A 6355-nucleotide genomic window follows, 5' to 3' on the forward strand; every position below is an offset into this window, starting at 1 on the left:
CCAAGTCCTAGAGAAAATAATAAAAGAGAACGGGGGGCGTCTCCTGGCTGTCGAGCATATTTCAGAAGCAAATAAAAGGAATCCCAGAGCCAGGTTTCTGATACCTCACAGAAAACAAGATCGGAGAAGTTTCGATCGGGAGGCAGGGAAATCGGACCCTCGAATGCAGATTACGGCCGCAGAGGGGCCCCGTGAAAGTCTCAGCGTTATGTCTCCAGGGCCACGCGGGGCGGCTGGCTGGAGCCCGGTGCAGGGTCGACGAGTCCGACAGTGTGTGTCTGGCACCGGTTCAACTTGTTATCAGGTTGCTATCGGGTTATCAGGTTCAACCTGTTATCAGAAACCAAATAACTTCACCATTCTAAATGTTTTGTGGTGGTTGTGAAATGTGCTTTAAGATACCCGACTCAGGCTGTAGTAGTAAGGATTCCAGGGCGATTACATACTCTGATATTGTGAACAAAAACTCTGGGAGCATGGCATGGAGGAAGAAATTGAATAAGGCAGGCTTCCACGTGACGAGGTGGCCGAGTGGTTAAGGCGATGGACTGCTAATCCATTGTGCTCTGCACGCGTGGGTTCGAATCCCATCCTCGTCGGCTGGCTGACTCCCACTTACTTGATCTGGATAATAACTTTGTTTTGGTGAGTTAATTCCTTACTCACCACCCAGCTGAATAGTTCCCTATAGTCTTCCCTGTTCTCTGCTTCCTCAGTAGCACTTATTAAGGCTGTGAACAATTTGTTAGTTGATTTATTTGATTCATGTTTCATTCCCTCAAAACTTATGCTTAGCAGGGATTCCCCACTGAGAAAACAACTGAAGAATCACTTGAGGATCATAGAAAAGCATTACCTAACAAATTTAAAGTACCTGATAAAAATCATCTATAAAGTTCTATACACAAAATTATTATACTAAGCTTTATGGGTTATTTAAGGCATTTTCAGGCCAATTTTCCTCTACTGCAGTTTTCAACTATTATCTTTTATGCTTACTTGGAAAGCAAGCATTCCTTCTAGGATCCCTCTCTCTGACAAGGAGGAGTGTGTGTCTCTTTTCTAAGAGATATGACAGAACTAAAAAGTGCATTCCACACAACATTCCCGGTTAGGACTAAGGATTTCTTCCTGAGCAAGGCAAAGAATGTTAGTATTGTGTAGTTTCTACTTGTGACTTCCATCTCAGCTGATCTTTAGAGAAAAATATATATATATTTCTTCATTTATTTTATTATTTCCATTTTTGAATAAGTACTGCATTCACATGATTCAAAAAGTATACAAAATTTTACCAATTGCCCTTTCCACCAGTAGGACACTGTATCCTCATGTATCCTCATATATCCTTCCAGAAGCAAAGTATGTGTATATAAGAAAATAAAGCTCCCCAAGATATATTGTTAAGTGAAAAAGAGCATGGTGCAAGACAATATATATAGATGTTCCTTGTTGAAACAGGTAAATAAATCCATACCTATGTCTAAATATAATTATATACCTAAACATAATTATATAATTATATACCTAAATATAATTATATGTATGTACAATTTTGGATACACCATTTTGCTTGTGTGTTTATATCTGTAATATAAATGCCTAGGAGTGGACATACTGTGTTCTAGGGTATATTCATTTGGAAGATATTGTCATCTTTCCTCCATAGGAGTTGTGTTGATTTACACTCCCAGCCAACACAATGGACAGAAGATCAGACTATGCCTGTTTATGCAGCCCTTGTAAGAGGAATCATTATTTCAACTTGCATTGTCACGGATCATCTAAATGGAAGCACGAACACCCACAGCAAGAAGGAAATGATTGGGAATTCTGGGTTCTCATAAGCCTGGTGGCTTTGGTTTATCACAGACTTTCTGAATAACCACTAGCAGTTTGTAAATTGGGCTGATTAAATATTCAAGATTTAATGGACTTTAGGAATTGTTGGGGTTCCTCTGGTGTGGTTTGATTGGATTGTTTTATGAAAATGATAATTTAAAATGTCCAAATCAGAGGTCTGACATCATATCATTAGATTCAAAGCATGAGCTCTTATATACAGATGAAATTGCTGTAATTCAGTGGATCTCAAAAGTGTGGTCCCCGGAGCAACAGCGTCATCATCATCTCCTGGAAACTTCTTAGAAATACAAGATTCCTCTAGGACTGGGGCCCAGCAATTCGTGCTTTAACAAGATCTCTAGTTGATCCTGACCTGTGCTAAAGTTTGAAATTACTGCTCTAGTTTTGTTTCATCTTTTTCTTTCCTTCAAAAACATGGTTAATCTAGATTCTGTCCTCTTTGGTAAAATCATCTCTCCCTCAGAATGCACTTTTCTCCCATCATTCCAACATAATGAGTGTCTATCCTGAACCTTACCAGCTCTGCCAAGATTAATCCTCTAGCCCCTATTTTTTCTGTCCACATAGTGACAATCTACAGAGCAAGCTTATATGATGTTAAAGACACCAGCCAACCATCAGCATCAGGAACAAACCTGCAGTCTGACAAAATCAAATTTATTGAATCACTGAAGTGAGGAGATGCTCCATAATAACCAGGAAATGCCGCTCAGCGAGAGGAGGGAGAGAAGTATCTTTCCTAAGGTTTGCGTTCCTTTAAAGGATTCCGAGGAGACTCTAAAATAAGCGGGGATCAGGTCTGGAGTAGCAGCAGGGGTGTTTAAGTAAGGATTGGGCATTGTCATGAGGAGAGGGTGGTTTTAGGTATCCCCAGTAATAGAAGGGTGTGACAAAGCGGATCTGGGCGTCCTAAGAAGGTGGTAATCACTCAAACAGGTGATTGCTGTGACAGTTACAGCTGCTGCATTATTTGGAAGAAAACAGTGTTTCCTGTTAATTTTGCACCTGACTCATCTGTGTCGGTCCTCCCAGCCTGAAATCAGCAACGTTGGGTGTTTTTTGGTTTGTTTGGTTGATGGGTTTTGGTGTTAGTTTTTCAATCGGAGATTTCCTTTATTTCCATCTAGATAGGTTTTTACTCTTTCAGTGGACATTTCCTGTCCCTGAGCCTCAGCTTTGGGAATTATTTTCGAATAGGCTGCTTCGGACGGCGGCTTCTGGGAATCTTTGGAGAGGACGCAGGCAGAGGTTTCCGCCATTTCAGCGGGGTCCAAGGAGGCCTAAGAGACCAGGCGGGGACAATGGCGAAAATTAGAGGGTGTTCTATCCCGCCTGGCACCCCGCAGCTCCACAGCGCGCGCGCACACACACTCACTCACACACTCACATTCACACACACACTCACACACACTCACATTCACACACACACTCACACGCACACGCACACACACACACGCCGCAAGGACAGTTTTTCGCACCTCCTGGAAGGCTGAGCGCTTGGATGGCCGGGACCTGCGCTGGTTTTTCAGACGTCTCCAGGATGGGGTTGTGGCGTTGGTGGGGAAGGAAGGGCAGGAGGTGGACTCGCCTGAATGATCTCGGTGAATTAGGCGGTCTTCTCTCAGACAGACGAAGTGACCGAGGACGCGTGTCCCGCAGCGAAGAAAGCCCGCCCCGGCCCGAGGTCTGAGGCAGGATTGCCAGATAAAATACAAAACGCCCCGTTACATTTGAATTTCAGATAAAGAACAAAAAAGATTTATACACAAATCCAGCAACCCTAGTTAGCTGCTCCGCGCGCCGGCGAGTGGGCTTGGGGACAGGACCGGCCGCGGGGAGAGCGCCCCCTCGGAGGCTCGGAGGCAGCGGGGTCTCCTGTCGGGAGAGGTTACTTTCCGGCCCTTTGCACCCGCTCCCGGGGAGTTTGCAAACGTCCTAAGGGCGGTGCCCATTTCGGAGTTGCTCAGGGCTCGGCCCAGGTTGGGTCACATTACGTCTTGAGAACTCCTTTGCTTTGAAGAATAACTTTCTCACTCCAGGAACTAAGTAGATCATTAAGCTGGAGAAGAGTTTTACTCAGAAAAGGGGAGAAATGGGCAGTTACCGGAGAGGAAAACGCAAAACTCCGCGGGGTCCGGCTGAGACTTGAACTCACTTGTACAACAGAGCAGCTGCCTTGCAGGATCCTACGCGGTAAAGTGAATTGACTTAGTCGTAAAGAGTTTTCCGTTGCAAACAGTAGTTTGTAAGCTACCTGCGACCAAGGCGTGAGGCGATATCAGCTCAGGAGACTTTAAGAAGAGTTGTGTTTGGGCCGAGGTAAGGGACTGCAGCGCGGCACCCCAGTTCTGTTCCTGAGATTCAGCTGTAAAGTCGCTGTCACACACTTCTGGTGGGAGGATAAGTTGCCTTTTTTGGAGGGCAAATTGGCACATCATTTATCACATTTTAAAAGTAGATATCAGACTTCAAAAATAGACTCACACATATATAGTCAACTGATGTTCATTGAAGTTGCCAAGGGGATTCAGTGAATCCTCTAGGCGGGAAAGGAAAGTTTTGAACAAATGGTGCAATTGAACGGCATGTGCAAAAACAGGATGAATCTCAATCCTTCCCTCCTACTATTTAGAAAAATTAACTCACAATGGCTCATAGGCTTAAATAAAACTTAAAACTAAAAATTCTAAAAGAAAAACCTTAGAAATATAAGATAAAATCCTTATGAGTTAGGCAAGGATTTTATAAAGAGTATACAGAAAATGTAAACCATAAAAGAAAAATTGATAAATCGGACTTCATCAAAATTAAAAACTTCTGCTCTTCGAAAGGTACTGTTAATAAAAGTAAACGGCAAGCCTCAGACTCAGAAAATACATGCAGAGAACTCTTACAATTCAACAATAGTGAAACAATACTATCCTCCTACCTCCACGAAAATAGGGGAAAGGTTTGAATTTACTCTTCAACAAAGAAGATATACAGAGGACAAATAAGGACCTGAAAAGATCTCAATATCAGGAGTCATTAGGGAAATTCAAATTAAAACCACAATAAAATACTACTACACACCTATTAGAGTGGGAAAGACTAAAAAATTAGAAACCTAATAATACCAAGTGTTGATGAGCATGTGGAGCAATTAGTATTCTCATGTATTGCCAGTCACCATGCAAAATGGTACAGCCACTTGGAAAAACAGTTTGGCAGTTTCTTACAAAGCTAAACATATATTTGCTCTATGATCCTATAATCCTCTTTCTAGATATTTACTCAAGAAAAGTGAAAACATGTCCACCTATACATAAATGTTTATATCAGCTTTAATTATAATGAGCAAAAGCTAAAAACAACTCAATTGTTCTTCATCTGGTGAGTGGATAAGCAAACTGTGGTACATCCATGTGGTGGTACTCAGCAATATAAAGAAAAGACCACTAATACACACAACATAAATGAATCTTGAAAGCAGTATGCCAAGTGAAAGAAACTGGGAAACAGACCCAAATTATTTCATCCCAGAAAAAGCAAAAGATAAAGTAAAAAATCATATTAGAGATTGTCAGGTGCTGGGAGTAGAGGGAAAAGATGACTAAAAGGGAGCAAGGGGGAAAATTGGGGGAGGGTGCTGGAAATGTATATCTCATTTGTAGTGGTCTTTACATGACTATATGTGTTTGCCAAAATTCATCCAACTGTGCATATAAAAAGTTAAGTTTTACTGTATGCAAATTATAAACATCAATAAGCCTGACCTTTAAAAAAGAGGGCTATCATCACTCAGCTCTTCCATTTCTAAAACTCTATTTTACAGAAGTACTTGCATAAGTTCACTAAGTTTTGCACAAGAACATCAAAGAATTTTCAAGGTAGTGTTTGAAATAGAGGGTCAAGATAAGGCTGGTTAAACAAATTATGGTACATCAATTTAGTTGTACTACCACATAATCATCGAAAAGAATAAAACAGATAGGTACTAAATGACATAAAATGTATGCTGCTGAGCAATAATCTACAGCAGTTTCCGTTTTTGTAAATACAATTCCAGAAGTACACATAATGACGTATTCACTTTTAAGTAGCTTTGAGGAATACATGTCTAATCGTCGGTGTGCATATTTTTCTTTTAGGAATTGAATTGGGGGTGCAGGAACTTTTCAATTATTACTGAATTTGCTTTTGCAATGTCTGAAGGGGGTGGCAGTCAGGAGGAGCATATACGCATTTGTCATTTTAAAAAATCTGCATAAAACAATGTCTTGGGACTAATTAATATCATAGGACTCAGGAGTGCTACTTATATTCGGTGCTGACCACCTACCGTTTTGAGGTCGGAGGTGAGGGTAGTGGGAAGAATGTGACAGAATCCCTAAGGGGGGACAGAGTTGGGTGGAAGCGCTAAAATGCACGGGAGGAATGCTAATAGTGGCTGGCAAAAAAATGGGGAGGCCCCATCTTGGTCCCAGTGGTTTTCAGCCATTTGGGCAGC

At 41.7% G+C, this 6355-nt stretch overlaps 1 long non-coding RNA gene and 1 other non-coding gene across 3 annotated transcripts; one reads left to right on the forward strand and one right to left on the reverse strand.

The window, feature by feature from the left end:
* Positions 1–517: 517 nt before the first annotated feature.
* Positions 518–599, forward strand: TRNAS-GCU. Its single transcript has one exon. It is a non-coding gene; the product is annotated as a tRNA-Ser (tRNA).
* Positions 600–2504: 1905 nt separating this feature from the next.
* On the reverse strand, positions 2505–4605 carry LOC103599304. Of its 2 annotated transcripts, XR_551278.1 has the most exons (4): positions 4366–4605; positions 4022–4275; positions 3345–3552; positions 2505–3146 (listed from the first exon to the last, which is right to left on the reverse strand). It is a non-coding gene; the product is annotated as an uncharacterized LOC103599304 (long non-coding RNA). The 2 variants fall into 2 exon arrangements; XR_551277.1 differs by having other exon boundaries at positions 4022–4602.
* Positions 4606–6355: the final 1750 nt, after the last annotated feature.

The sequence above is a fragment of the Galeopterus variegatus genome, unplaced genomic scaffold (genome assembly GCF_000696425.1).
Source record: "Galeopterus variegatus unplaced genomic scaffold, G_variegatus-3.0.2 Scaffold2904, whole genome shotgun sequence".
Lineage (NCBI taxonomy): Eukaryota > Metazoa > Chordata > Mammalia > Dermoptera > Cynocephalidae > Galeopterus > Galeopterus variegatus.